Source organism: Chiloscyllium punctatum, chromosome 1 (genome assembly GCF_047496795.1).
Source record: "Chiloscyllium punctatum isolate Juve2018m chromosome 1, sChiPun1.3, whole genome shotgun sequence".
Taxonomy (NCBI): Eukaryota; Metazoa; Chordata; class Chondrichthyes; order Orectolobiformes; family Hemiscylliidae; genus Chiloscyllium; species Chiloscyllium punctatum.
In genome coordinates, this window is record NC_092739.1 from 125,532,461 (window position 1) to 125,548,330 (window position 15,870).

The 15,870-nt window shown below is 42.1% G+C and overlaps 1 protein-coding gene across 3 annotated transcripts in view; it reads right to left on the bottom strand.

The window, feature by feature from the left end:
• The window catches only part of znf532 (zinc finger protein 532), a 226,786-nt gene that overhangs the window by 161,358 nt on the left and 49,558 nt on the right, over positions 1-15,870 (bottom strand). Inside the window, exon 2 of one of the 3 annotated variants that reach the window (XM_072573555.1) lies at positions 12,746-12,828. The gene's annotated coding sequence lies outside the window, so the exon portion shown is untranslated. Of the gene's footprint in view, positions 1-7,911; positions 8,003-12,745; positions 12,829-15,870 lie in introns of those variants that run through there. The other 2 variants (XM_072573593.1, XM_072573576.1) reach the window with 2 other exon arrangements.

Genomic DNA, 15,870 nt, shown 5'->3' on the forward strand with positions numbered 1-15,870 from the left:
CCCCTTGCAGCCACGTCTGTGACATCTGCAACATCATACCCGCCAATTTCAATCTGTGCTACAAGCCCATGTCACAAATAAAATCAGAAACTGCGAGAAAAAATTCAGCAGGTCAGGCAGCATCTGTTGAGACAAAGCACAATTAATATTTCTGATCCAGTGACCCTTCCTCAGACCGTTCTTGAGTTCTGAAGAACAGTCACTGGACCTGAAATACTGGATTAGTGGTGCTGGAAGAGCACAGCAGTTCAGGCAGCATCCAACGAGCAGCAAAATCGACGTTTCGGGCAAAAGCCCTTCATCAGGAATAAAGGCAGTGAGCATGAAGCGTGGAGAGATAAGCTAGAGGAGGGTGGGGGTGGGGAGAGAGTAGCATAGAGTACAATGGGTGAGTGGGGGAGGAGATGAAGGTGATAGGTCAAGGAGGGGAGGGTGGAGTGGATAGGTGGAAAAGGAAATAGGCAGGTCAGACAAGTCCGGACAAGTCAAGGAGACAGTGCTGAGCTGGAAGTTTGAAACTAGGATGAGGTGGGAGAAGGGGAAATGAGGAACCTGTTGAAGTCCACATTGATGCCCTGGGGTTGAAGTGTTCCGAGGCGGAAGATAAGGCGTTTTTCCTCCAGGCATCTGGTGGTGAGGGAGCTGCGGTGAAGGAGGCCCAGGCCCTCCATGTCCTCGGCAGAGTGGGAGGGGGAGTTGAAATGTTGGGCCACGGGGTGGTTTGGTTGATTGGTGCGGGTGTCTCGGAGATGTTCCCTAAAGCGCTCTGCTATGAGGCGCCCAGTCTCCCCAATGTAGAGGAGACCACATCGGGAGCAACGGATACAATAAATGATATTAGTGGATGTGCAGGTGAAACTTTGATGGATGTGGAAGGCTCCTTTAGGGCCTTGGTTAGAGGTGAGGGAGGAGGTGTGGGCGGAGGTTTTACAGTTCCTGCGGTGGCAGGAGAAAGTGCCAGTATGGGAGGGTGGGTCGTAGGGGGGTGTGGACCTGACCAGGTAGTCACGGAGGGAACGGTCTTTGTGGAAGGCGGAAAGGGGTGGGGAGGGAAATATATCCCTGGTGGTGGGGTCTTTTTGGAGGTGGCGGAAATGTCGGCGGATGATTTGGTTTATGTGAAGGTTTGTAGGGTGGAAGGTGAGCACCAGGGGCGTTCTGTCCTTGTTACGGTTGGAGGGGTGGGGTCTGAGGGCGGAGGTGCGGGATGTGGACGAGCTGCGTTGGAGGGCATCTTTAACCACGTGGGAAGGGAAATTGCGGTCTCTAAAGAAGGAAGCCATCTGGTGTGTTCTATGGTGGAACTGGTCCTCCTGGGAGCAGATACGGCGGAGGCGGAGCCTGCACCAATCAACCAAACCACCCCGTGGCCCAACATTTTAACTCCCCCTCCCACTCTGCCGAGGACATAGAGGTCCTGGGCCTCCTTCACCGCCGCTCCCTCACCACCAGACGCCTGGAGGAAAAACGCCTCATCTTCCACCTCGGAACACTTCAACCCCAGGGCATCAATGTGGACTTCAACAGCTTCCTCATTTCCCCTTCCCCCACCTCATCCTAGTTTCAAACTTCCAGCTCAGCACTGTCTCCTTGATTTGCCCGGACTTGTCCGATCTGCCTATCTTCTTTTCCACCTGTCCACTCCACCCTCTCCTCCTTGACCTATCACCTTCATCTCCTCCCCCACTCACCCATTGTACTCTATGCTACTCTCTCCCCACCCCCACCCTCCTCTAGCTTATCTCTCCACGCTTCAGGCTCACTGCCTTTATTCCTGATGAAGGGCTTTTGCCCGAAACGTCAATTTCGCTGCTCGTTGGATGCTGCCTGAACTGCTGTGCTCTTCCAGCACCACTAATCCAGTATTTGGTTTTCAGCATCTGCAGTCATTGTTTTTACCACTGGACCTGACATGTTAACTCTGCTTGCTCTCCACAGATGCTGCCAGACCTGCTGAGTGTTTCCTGTGAAATCTTATTTTGTTTCTGATTTCCAGCATCCACAGTTCTTTGCTTTTACAAGCTCATTTACTGCATGCATTTAACTACAATACCTTCAGTAGTTTGTTCACTGCCACTTCTTGTAGTTGTTTGAGTACCTGAAGTTTGATTCTTGACCCTGTCCAAACTCTTTATCTTCCACTACTTCTCAAAACATTAATAACCTCTCCTGAGTTCTCCCCTACCTTTAACTTTTTCCATAATGCAATTGAACCCACTCACTATTTAGTTTAAATCCCTATCTACAGCCCTATTATATGATTATCCAGGACTCTTGAATCATGCTAGGGCCAGTGGAGCTTGTCCCATTGGAAGAGTTCCCTCCATCCCCAGAACTGATGCCAATGCCCAATCAATTTAAACCTATTTCTCCCACATCAATCTTTGAATCATATGTTTAGCTCCTTAATCTTGTTGACCCTGTGCCAATTTACTTGTGGTTTAGGTAGTAATCCTTTACATTACATTTCTAATTTAGCCCCTAGCTGCTCATATTCCCTCAGCAAAACCTCTTTCTACTTATATTGCAGACCGCGACAGCTGGATCTTTCTCCATGCACTCCAAGTACCTCTGCAGCCCAGATGAGATATCCTGAACCTGATCACCATGCAGGCAACACAGCCTTCGGGACACTTGATCCTGGCCACAGAGTACAGTATCAATTCCCCTGATTATACTATCCCAGATTACAACCACATTTCTGTTTTTTTAATGGCTCCCTGTACCTTAGTCCTTTTGCTTATCCTCCCTACAGGAGCAGAGATGTCTTGCTGCATTATACAGAACCTTGGTGAGACCATACTTGGGAGTATTGTGTGCAATTTTGGCCCAATTATCTGAGGAAGAATGTTCTAGCTATGGAAGGAGTGATGAAAGATTTACCAGACTAATTCCTGCAATGATAAGACTAATTTAGGAAGAGAGACTGGATCGATGCATATTGTATTCACTGGAATTTAGAAGAATTGAGGCAATCTCATAGAAACCTATAAAATTCTATTAGGACTAGACAGAATAAATGTAGGCAAGTGTTTGGTATGGTTCAAAACCATGTACCCTAAAGCCTGAGGCTCCATATTACTAGACTTGTGACAATACCATGACACCACTATCTCCCTTTGTAAATGTTCTTTAGCTCCAAAGTGAGGTCCTGAGGGCTGAAATGGTAGGAGTGATCTCATAGCAGTTATGAAGATGTGATAGAGCTCGAAGGATGAAAGAGGACTGTGTCTATGGACCATGTAGGGAAAACGCTGGTGAGGATTAAATTGTCCAAAGGCTCAGAGAAGCAAGCAGCAAGTTAGTGCTGCCAGGTATCCTATTTTAGAACTATATTACCATAGCTGGACCAAAATCCCAAAGTTCCTCTCTTGAAATTATTGTGTGTGTGATCCTACAACAAAGGACTGCAATGGCTCCTGAAGGAAGCTCACCACCTACTTTTCCAGGGCAATTAGGGATGGGCAGCAAATGTTGGCTCAGTCAACGTTAATCAAATCCCATAACCGTTACTTCAGGGATTACTGCCATCTAGTTTCCCAGGGAAGGGTGAGAGATTGGGAGCTATATTGAAATGAGGCAAGGTTAGCTGGTAATGAAATGCAAATGCATGGAAAAAAGCAGTCACTGGTTATTAGTGAGTCAGAACATGTTGCTTAAACCCCAAGGGAAAAATAGGATTTTTTTTTCTTGATGCCAAGGATTTGATTTTACCATTATTGCTGTACTTTCTTTTTTTTTACCATTTTCCATACTATTCAAGAGAGCAGAAAATTTCACCCTGAGTGTCAGCCATTATTTATATCTGAGTATTGAGTCAGCTGTCTGATGTGTTGCAATTCTCTATTTTTAGTTTAGAGGCCAAACACAGAAGCAAGACAGATACAGAGACGGGCTAACAAAACACAAGGTAGAGAGAGAAAGAGAGAGAGAGAGAGAGATGGCAAAAGACAGAGGAAGACATAAATATTCAAACACAAACAGACGGAAATAATACCGAGAAACAAAAAGCTGAAGAGAGAATTATATTTAGATTTCCTTTACTTGTGTATCTAGGGAGCAAAACCAAAACACAATTTTAAAAAGGACTATGAAAACTGTCATGGGGTCAGTGACTTGCAATTATTCCACATGTGGAAATAATGCATTTGTCACTAAAATAAAATAACCAATCATTGAAGCAGAATGATCCAGAAGGTTTCCCACACCAGCATTTCAATTATTAACTAAATTCAGGAATAACCTCCGTCACTGTGTCTAGAAGTTCATTTCAAGAGTTGACTACTCTATGTATAATGTATATCCTGAGCAACAGCAACTTTTACCAGCTTTAAGATATTACTTTAATGCAAAGACTGGAAGATAAAATTGGGGCAAGGAATTGAAATTGTATCAGTCAAGCTGTCGTTTGTCAAACCCAATTTTCCATTCAGTGGTATTTTAGTAAGGCCAATGCATTAGTTGAGCAGAAGTTGTATTTAACTGTACACAGATAATGGGCATCAACTGGACATTAATTTGTGCACCAAAAAAAAGGGACACACCAAAAGTTGTATCTGTTGGGTTGGGAGATATCTATTTGTAATGTACATTCAAAATGAATTGAATAAAAATGGATGATTGGCTACAGATCTCTGTTTCAACACCTGGATTTCTGGAACAGAACTTATTACAGCTAAAAAGAGGCATCAGTCTCATAAACACTGGGACACAAAACCACTTGTTTTATGTTAACCTGATTTATAGTTTGTGTTGTATCAACTGATAACAATACAATTTACAATACCTTTTACTTATTTGTTAACATTCACAATATGGGAGCATCTGACATCAAAGAAAATGTACGGAAACATTTTACAGGAACTGTTGTAGTTGCAGCAAAAGTAGTCAATTAGACGTTGATTCTACTCACAAATTACACCTACATGCATTCAAGGTTACACTTTAAGTAATGTGTCACTGAAGTTAAGTTTGATTTATACTGATATACAGACTTTCATTTACAGCATACTCCTTACAATGTCCTAACATCCTGAAGCATTTTAAAACCAACTAAGTACCTTTGGGCATCCTATCACTGTTACAAAGTAGGGATCCTACCTATCAAACTGCATAACCCATGACAAAAAAGATAGTTAAAATCAAAGAAGGGATCACCTGTTATAAGAGTTGACTGAGGAATAAATATTGGTAAAAACAATGACTGCAGATGCTGGAAACCAGATTCTGGATTAGTGGTGCTGGAAGAGCACAGCAGTTCAGGCAGCATCCAAGTAGCTTCAAAATCGACGTTTCGGGCAAAAGCCCTTCATCAGGAATTCCTGATGAAGGGCTTTTGCCCGAAACGTCGATTTCGAAGCTACTTGGATGCTGCCTGAACTGCTGTGCTCTTCCAGCACCACTAATCCAGAATAAGGAATAAATATTGACCAGGATACTGGGGAAATCTTCCCAGCTTTTCTTCAAGTACAGGATCTGGGAGTCTTGCAATGAGTATCTCACCTCCTGACTCCCCAAAGCCTGTCCACCATCTACATGGCACAGGTCAAGAGTGTGATGTAATATTCCCCACTGGTCTGGATGAATGCAGTTCCAACAACACTCAAGAAGCTTGACAAAATCCAGGAAAGGAGCAGACCACTTTGATTGCCACCATTCCCACAAAGACCCATTCCCTCCATCATTAGCATCCATTAGCAGTAGTGTGTACCATTAACAAGATCCACTGCAGAAATTCACCAAAGTTACTCAGACAGTACCTTGCAACCCATGACCACTATCATCCAGAAACACAAGGGCAGCAGATACATGGAAACACCACGTCCTAAAAGTTGCCCTCCTAGCCACTTAACAGCTCGACTTGGAAATACACCATCTTTCCTGAAGTGTCATTGGGTCAAAATCCTGGAACTTCCTCCCGATCAGTACTGTGAGTCTGCCTACAACAAATGAACTGTGACAGTTCAAGGAGGCAGCTCGTTATCAATGTCTCAAGGATAACTACAGATGGGCAATAAATGCTGGCCTGGCCAGTGGCATCCACGTACCATGAGTGATTAAAACAATTGATTACATCCACCTGAGAGAGCAAACAAGACCTTGCTTTAACTCTTCATCCAAAAGAATGCACCTCTGCAAAGCAGCACTCCTTCAACACTATACTGAATTGTTAATGTTGATGATGTGCTCAAGTCTCTGGTGTCGTATATGAACACCCAACCTTCTAATGAGAGGGAATACTGAGCCATGCCTGACAGCTAAAAGGGCAACTGTGAATCAAGAGTGCAATGTTGCATGACTAAATGTTGTTACAATCTATGACATCCAGTTTCACTTTATGTGGATCAGCATGGTGTCAATATATAACAATAACTGAGGGCTCTTGTGGCACAGTTCTGGTGTTCCCACCTTTAAGCCTGGAGGTGTGGGTTCAAGCCTCACCTGTTCTAGAGGTGTGTCTCTGAATACATCGATTAGAAAGTATCATATTATAATAATATAGGAAAAGAGGGCGAGATTAAAAGGCACTGAAATAAAGCTGAAATTCCCACCTATAGATTTTTGCTGGTGATACTGCTGGTGAAAGACCCTCTTGAAAAACAGACAAAAATTCAAATTTGAGTGAACATATAAATCAGACGCCTAAACAATAGAAAGGTGGAAACTGATCATTCTCAGCTCAAAGTCAACAGCTGCTGTAACCCCTTCCTGCAGAACTGCAATTCAGATCAAGTCTTCAAAGTACCACAGGGTGCATACACTTTAATTCTGCTCAGGGCCTGCTGTCAGGGTTCACAGGAGGGAGCTGGAATGTGCCTGGAAGGATTGAAAAGTGGAGATATATACAATTCCCATTTCTACAGCTCTGCCTCATGAAAAGTTCCGACATAAACCAAATCCCAGAGCTGGGTGCACTCTGTTCTAAATTTAGAATTGGCGGACTTTACTCGGGACTGGCAGTTTTCATGAACAACAACTTGCATTTATATTGCCTCTTGAATATACTAAAACATCCCAAGGTGCTTTACAGGGGCATTATTGTATCAATTTTGACAAACTCAGCCATAGAAAGAGATATGTGGTATAAAAGTTCGGTTCAACAGGCAGATTTTCCAGAGTGTCTTCAAGTAGAGAGGTGTTCAGAGATTTAGGGAGGGATTCCCAGCTAGCTGGAGACACCAATGGTGAAGTAAAGAAAATCAGAAATAATCAAGAAGATATAATTAGAAGAGTGCCAAAATGTCATCAGTTTGTGAGGTTGGAGGAAACCACAGAGGTTGGGAGTAGTAAAGAATTTTAAAAATGGTGAGGGGCATTTTAAAATCGACATCCTGTTTCACTGAGACAGCGCAGGGGGATTGGAGAAAAGGGACTTGGTATGAATTTAGATACAGACAGAGTTTTGGGTAAGGATAAGTCTCCAGAAGACAAAAGATACAGGCTGACCAGCGAAGGGAGTGTAGACGAGGTTGGTGGTGGACATGGTTAAGGGCTTCAGCAGTAAGTGGGCTGAAGCTAAATGGGCACTGTTCCTGAAATGAAAATGATCTTGGTGATGAAGAAACTGTAGTGTGAGAAGAACAGCTCAGTGTTAAACAGGATAAACAATCATTCAGTTGAGCTTCAGTGAAAGAGAAATGAAAGTAAGTTGAGAGAGACTGGGCCTATCTCCTGCTAGCCTGTACAATTTCACTTTTCTCCCCCCACCAAAAAATTGAATACACTTACAATCTTAAAAATTTGAGTTTGTTGTTTTAAACACAATTATTGCTTTGAACTACTGCGGTTCTCAAAGGGTTAATGCATGAATGCACCTAACGCACAACATAGAACAAAAATCTCCAAGCGTCAGCAAAATTAAGCTTAAACACCAACGAATACCTCTAAATACCAAACATAATTTCTCCTTACCCTCTCCTTGAATTGAGACTAAAGCATCCAAAAGATAAATTTGCCTTAATACTTTCTAGTTCAGTAAGAAAGTTGACTCCTTTGTTATGTAAGCAGTTGTTCTGGATGGGGGAGGGGCACCTATCTGAAAGGAAAACGATGATGTTTTGGGAGATAATTAGACATTTTTGTACAGTACATGTTTATAGTGTCAGACAGTAAGAAACTGCCGCGTAATACCAACACATAGGACTTATACTTTATTTAAAGGACTGCATTCAGGCAATCTGAGGCCAGCTAAATAGCTTTCAGCCATGATAGTATTAATGCACGTCACAGCCCTGGTTACATTGCACACCACAGCTTCGGTAGCCCTGCCTGTCGGCCCTCATGAAGATATATCTTGAAACAGAATCATTTGTTCACAGAAACATGGTCAAAGAACCTCATGAGAAAGCACAGCGGGATAAAAATGCCACAAACCACCGACAGCTGCTTCAGTTTCACTTTCAGTTAAACATTGTCACATTTAAAAGCAGACAAAGAAACGGTAGGTGATCTGCAGAACTTCACCACACATCAGATCTCATTTTTTTTAAAAAAACATTCCCAATATATCAGTTTGGATTTGCAATATTTACCAGTAGGCAAAACTGCTGAACAGCATAACATCATATGCAGTAATCAGCTTAAAATAAAGAACTGATAGTCTAAGTTAAACGCCATGTTTTATATGGGATTGCCTGACATGTCTGGGCAGGGAAATTGATGACATTGAATGGGATGTCCATTTCTCCCCACCCACCTTCCTCCATTTTACATTCAGCTGTTCTGATAAACCATTAAGTCCCCTGTTAAAATGTACAAGTTCCCACTCTTTTCAAAGTTTAGCAGGAGCTTTTCCTGACACCCCCAGCCAATATTTATCGTTCATGTGAACAGTAAAGAGAATTAAATTTGCTCGCCATCTCAGTCCTGTCTTTAATCTCTGCAATAAGCAAAATGAATGTTACACAATGATATTTTACTCAGTATTAAAAGAAAATGTAACATAAGAATTCTGCAGCAACTCCAAAAGGATTCCCAACAATAAATTCTAGTGTTTGCCCCAGCAGCAGAAATGTAGAGCTTTGGCCTTCAACATTTTCTTTGGAGTCTAACTGCTGAAGTAACGAATGTAGTTGTTTTGCAAAATTGGAAAAAAAAGTAAATCCCATAAGGCTCCAACATCGGAGCATGTTATTTTTGTGGCCATTCTCAGAAACAGCTTTGCTGATGTTTAACATTAAATAATATTTCAAGCAAGTTAAATGAGGTTTCTCATACTGAAGAGGAAAATCACTTAAGTCTGCTGCAAAACAAAGGCGAGTATGTTTAACCTAAGACTGTAATTAGTAGAGTGTACAATTTGATCACTCTGTATTTTAAGAAAAAACAATCCTACTGGAACACACATTTGCACAATATTTCAAGCAGATCATTAATGCCTCGTGCTTGCCACTGGCTATAGCAATGAACACATTCATTACTAACTTCATAAATTACATTCTTCCCATCCAACATGATCTAGAGCATGAGGTTTATAGGCATGTATGAAATTAAAATTTTTGGGAAACACAATTCTAGGGTACATGTTAATTTGAGAGGAGACAGCCCCACTGAATAGTCATGCACCCCTTCCCCCCCCCCCAAATGAAATTGTAAAAAAGTAATTTAAGTTGGATCTTATACATACTGTACATTACCATAACAAACCGTCTTGGTGCAGAATAGCTCTGCATTCAGTCAAAGCCTCAGACTTAAAGTCCCCAATCTTGATGAATTATTTCATACTATCTGTAATTCACCCATGCCTGTTATTTTATGCACTGTTGGATGCAATTAAAGAGATTTTAATAACTGTGAAGAACAGATAAATAAAAAGTGGACCAAAAGATCACAACTGGAGCTAAAACAAACAGAGAAGATGAAATCAGCATTATTAAAAAGGTTAATATATTTTCTATCGATTTCCTTCAGCAATTTTGACTCTCCATTTATGACCATTATTAATTTGTAAATGTCTTAGCTATTTATATTAATTTAATCCCAATAAGGATTGAAATTTTCTGAGTTAATTTGGAGTGAATTGAAACATGTGCAAAATTTATTGCTATCATTATTGGATTTTTTTGAAGGGATAGCCTTTTTTTTGCAGTGAAGGATTTTCTTTTATAAATGGTCAGAATGTCATTCTGGAACAGTGACCTGAAATGTACCTGTACCAAGAAGACATGTGACTGTCAATAAGGACTTGGGAGAGCCCTTGGAGTGTGAATAGACTAGGATGTTTATAGCACTGGATTTAAGCAAGTAGTGATATTAAATCATTAGTTTTGTCTTCTTTCCGGTTTAAAAATATCAAAGATATATTTGAGATGAATTAATAGTTTAGTTCAGAAACAATTTTTAATATCTCTCCTTGCAGAGTTCAGTTGAAAGCTGTCAGTTAAGTAGAAACCTAAAGAGTTGAGGTCAAGAGATAATTTCTCTGGACTTGGAGTCTCTATGACAGATAATACCGGGAAGCAGGTTGAAACTTTTTGTTCTTCATGTTATGATCTCTCTAAACCAGTTTCTGTAGCTATATACCTATGTCTCATGTAATAAACTTATGTTGTGTTGCTAAAGGACATCTGCAGTCTCAGATGAGTATGTGTCAGTGACTAATCTCCACATTAACTAAAAAAAAGTTTACGTTTATTTTCTATCAAGTTACGTTTCATTCTGGGATATGATTTGGCCACTAATGCTGTCAGCTGGGATCACAAAATCAGTTTCTGGAATTTGCTTAAAGGTAAATTTCCAAATTATGAGACCATAGCACATTAAGAAAAAGTAAAAGGATTAGGCCATTCAAGGGGATCATGGTTGATCTGACATTCCTCACATCCTCTTTCCTGGCTTTTCCCCAGAATCCATGACTCTTCTATCTCAGCCTTAAATACACAAAAACACTGCTATCCCCTCTCCTCCTATCTCTCTGTGGCAAGGACTTTCAAAGACTCTCGACCCACTGAGAGAAGTAATTACTCCTCATCTCAGTCTAAAATTGGCACTTGTTTATTCTTACACTGTGCCCCCTGCTTCTCAACTCTCCCATAAGGGGAACTAACCCCTCAGCATTTACCCTGTCAAGCCTCTTAAGAATTGAGCATGTTTCAATGAGATCACCAGTCATTGATCTAAACTCCAGTGAGTAGAATCGCAAGCAATTTAGCTTTTGCTCATAAGAAGATCCCTGCATATCAGGGATCATCCTAATGAGCATTCTCTGAACTGCCTCCAATGAAATGAATGGACCAAAACTGCTCACAGACTCCAGATGTGGTCTCACCAGCACCTTGTACAGTTGCAGAAAGATTTCACTTTTTTTTCCATTCATGGGATGAGGGTGTCGCTGGCTAGGCCAGCATTTATTGCCCATCCCTAATTATCCAGAGGCCAGTTAAGAGTCAACCACATTACTGTGGGTCTGGAATCACACTTAGGCTGACAAGGTAAAGATGGCAGTTTCCTTCAATAAAGGAAATTAGTGAACTAGATGGGTTTTGATGTCAATTCACAATGGTTTCACACACATCATTAGATTCTTCTTTTGAGATTATTATTGAATTCAGATTCCACAATCTGCCATGGTGGGATTCAAACCTGGGTCTGCAGAACATTACCTGGGTCTCTGGATTAACAGGCCAGCCTTAGGCTGTCACCTCCACTTATACACCAAACCTCCTGTCAGAGTCATAGGATCTGCTTCCATGCTGTACACCTCTTCGGTCCAACTCATCCATGCTGACCAGATACCCGAAATTAATCTAGTCCAACTTTCCAGCATTTGGCCCATATCCCTCTAAATCCTTCCAAATCATATATCCATCCAGATGCCTTTTAAGTGTTGCAATTTTACCAGCCTCCATCATCGTACAGGACATTGGTTTGGACACTTTGGGAATATTGCGTGCAATTCTGGTCTCCTTCCTTTTGGAAGGGTGTTGTGAAACTTGAAAGGGTTCAGAAAAGATTTACAAGGATGTTGCCAGGATTGGAGGATTGAGCTATAGGGAAGATGCTGAATAGGCTGGAACTGTTTTCCCCAGAGCATCAGAGGGTGAGGAGTGACCTTATAGATGTTTATAAAATCATGAGGAGAATGGATAGGGTAAATAGACAAGGACTTTTCCCTGGAGTGGAGGAGTCCAGAACTAAAGGGCATAGGTTTAGGGTGAGAGGGGAAACAAATAAAAGGGATCAAAGTGGCAACTTTCTCACGCAGGGTGCTGCATGTATGGAATGAGCTGTGAGAGGAAGTGGTGGAGGCTGGTACAATTATAACATTTACAAGGCATCTGGGTGGGTATATAAAAGAGAAGGGTTTAAAATGATATGAGCCAAGTGCTGACAAATGGGACTAGATTAAGTTAGGATATTTGGTCGGCATGGACGAGTTGGACTGAAGGGTTTATTTCCATGCTGTACATCTCTATGACTCACTTGCATTTCTAAGGCATACAAGGCCATGGGGCAAGTGCTGGAAAACAAAATTGGAATAGTTAGGTGGCTGTTCTGACCAGTGCAGAAACTATGGGCCAAAGGATCCTTTTCTATGCTGCAGACCTCTAATGACCTAGCAAGGGGATATTAGGAACAACGATAAAGGAACTGGTTTCCATTCTTGATTGCTATTAGAGCCATATGGTGATATCTGCTGGATCGGCAGGTGTTTGATCACCAAGAATTTAGGCCAATGTTGCCTTCCAAAGGTAACTGCCTGCTGACAAGCAGTAGTAGGGGCCTTATATGAAGAATGAACACTTACTGGTTTGGTATACACATGGAGAATGTGGTGATCCTGCAAGGCGAACCGCATCAGTCGAGTTGTAATCAAGCAAGACTCAGTTCCTTTGGGCGGAGGAAAACAGACAAAGAAACAAGTAAGTCAACTTTATTATCATATTTAACTATCAAATACAAATTCTGAGTAGAAGATACATAGAAAATGAGGTTTCAAGCCCGATGACTGGACTCTAGCTTTGTATAATAAACACAAACAGACACACACATCAGTTCCTTTTCGTTGCATACTTTCCAAAAATAAATTATTCTTATGCAATATTCTCTGAGGAGTGATTGTATAACCCAAGGGCAACAGAAAAGCAGCAGCATTTTGTGTTAAAGCAAGCATTATTGAGGAGTGAAGGATCTAAAGCAAATGTCCTCCTTTAAACTTGAGCACACTCAAGTTGTGATGTGCTTCCATTTGGCTGGTGACTTAATTTTTCAGTACAGTCCACAGGCACAAAAGATATCAGCTGCCTCAGTTAGTAAGAACACATATAGGGCTGGATTTTAGTTCCACCCCACCTTCCTTGGTGTTTTCAGTCAGGGTGGAGGGGTTCATGTAAAATATAAGAGGTGCCCAGCTCACCATCTACCCACCTATCCCTGAGCTGCCCTCATAATACAGGAGGTTGACTTTTGAAATCAACAGTCTGCCTGCGTATGGACTGGGATAATAGATTTTCCAAACCATAATACTGTCATCATGGGTAGGGAGTTGTGAGTAGGCATTACATTTTTTGAAGCGAGGTTTATAAAGGGCAGGAAGGGAAGATGGATCAATCAAGGGATGCCACATGCATCTCGGGGGCTCCCCCATTTCCACCATTTTGTCACCCAATAATTTGTTCCTTCGTGTTTGCCCTCCAAATACCTCAGCAACTCTTGCTGGGCTCTCAGATTCCTTCTGATCTAAAGGCTGAGGGCTTGTCTGGTTCCAGCAGAGATCTCTCTCCTTTTCCTGCTCCTCCTTACAATCCCAGCAGCAGCTATTGCTGGGTTGCATTACTGCTGGCATTGTGAGATATCCTGGCCAATTTAATTGGTGAGCAGCTCTCAAAGGCAGGATACACACTGAGCAGAAGTAGCACTCTTAACAAGCTTGGTCCACCCACAGTGTGTTATAGCTGCAGACTTTCTACAGAATATTTTTTATTGTCAATTGTACTCCAGTACAGGAGTTCAGTGCAAAGTTTTTAATGCCACTTTTAATGGCAGCATCTTAGGTACAAGTACCTATGTACAAATCTTACAAAGTTAGAAAATATATGTAATGTTATATAAAAGAGAATTAAAAGGAAAGCAGTAGTATTACTGACAGTGCCTGGGAATGATTTAGAAATGAGGTAGTTATAACATTGTGAAAAGGATTTACTTTACAGTCTGGTAAAAACATTCCAAACAGCAGCAGCAGCTTAGCACATGTCATCAGATCCAAGACCAATAACTGTCCCTCATTGCTCCAACCTCCAGTCCACTCCTCACTGGCACACTCAGCAGCAACAAGGTAATTCGTGCTGTACCAGGATTTGCTTCACCTCATGCGGCTCCAGTACACAGGATTCCCCATGTGCCGCTCCAGGGCTCAGGATTCCCCTATTGCCGTCACACTGGGATTTGGCCTGGCCATTGCTCATTCTGCTGCTGCTCTCGGACATGGCACGCAGGCTCAACTCTAGCCTGGTCTCCCTTGATTCTTTTCTCCAAGCATGAGTAGTCAAAAGTTGGAGGGGGGTGGTTGGGGGAGGGGAGAAGAAAATACTGCAAAGAGGAGAAAAACAAAGAAAGAAAAAGGAACTGGTGAGCAGAGGGGCTCCAACTGCCACCATCTTGCCTTGATGGAACCACCCATTGACTCTCCTTTCCGGGATTGGAGGAGAAATCTCATCCCCTGGAAATTACAGCCCATGGTTTATGTTGTATCCAAAGAAAGTATCCAGATTTCCAAAAGGAAAATGCAAGTTTTCTGATGCAGCAAACAAGTTAAAGCTTGCTTTAAAATAGCACCTTTTATCTCTGAATCACGGAAGTCCTTATAGTGCAGACAGTGACCATTCAACCCATTGTGTCTGCACCAACTCTCTGACCATTTTAACTTGGTGTCAATTGTCCATAACCCTACATATTGTTTCTATTTAAATTATTATTAAATGCCTCAGCTAAACCCGTCTCCAGTAGAATTCCAGGCAGTGCATTCCAAACTCTAACTAATCACCCAATGAAGTTTTTTTGTTCACATTGCATTTACTTCTTTTGCAAAACACTTTCAAACTGTTCTGTCTGGTCATGGTTCATTTGCAAGTGTGAACAGTTCCTCGCCACTCAATCTGTCCAGATCCCTCATGGTTTTCAAAACATCCAACAAACATCCTTCAGGTCTTCTCCTCTCCAAAGAAAACAGTTACAAGTTCTCAAGAGTCACACAGCATGGAAACAGACCCTTCAGTCTAACCCATTCATGCCAAATAGGCTTCCCAATACAAACTCATCCTATTTGCCTACATTTTGTCCATATATTCCTAAACCTTTCCCATCCATGTACCTGTCCAATAGTCTTCTACATGTCATAACTGCATCCATATCTACCACTTCCTCTGACAGCTCATTCGACAAATGAACCACGCATTATGTGAAAAAGTTGACTCTCTGGTCCCTTTTAAATCTTCTCCACTCACCTTAAAATTATGATAAAGTGAGGACTGCAGATGCTGGAGATCAGAGCTGAAAATGTGTTGCTGGAAAAGCACAGCAGATCAGGCAGCATCCAAGGAGCAGGAGAATCGACATTTCAGGCATAAGCCCTTCTTCAGGAATGAGGAAGGTGTGCCAAGCGGGCTGAGATAAAAAGTAGGGAGGAGGGACTTGGGGGAGGGGCGTTGGGAATGCGATAGGTGGAAGGAGGTTAAGGTGAGGGTGATAGGCCAGAGAGAGGGTGGGGTGGAGAGGTCAGGAAGAAGATTGCAGGTCAAGAAGGCAGTGCTGAGTCTGAGGGTTGGGACTGAGATAAGGTGGGGGGGGGGGAGGGGAAATGAGGAAACTGGAGAAATCTGCATTCATCCCCTGTGGTTGGAGGGTTCCTAGGCGGAAGATGAGGCGCTCTTCCTC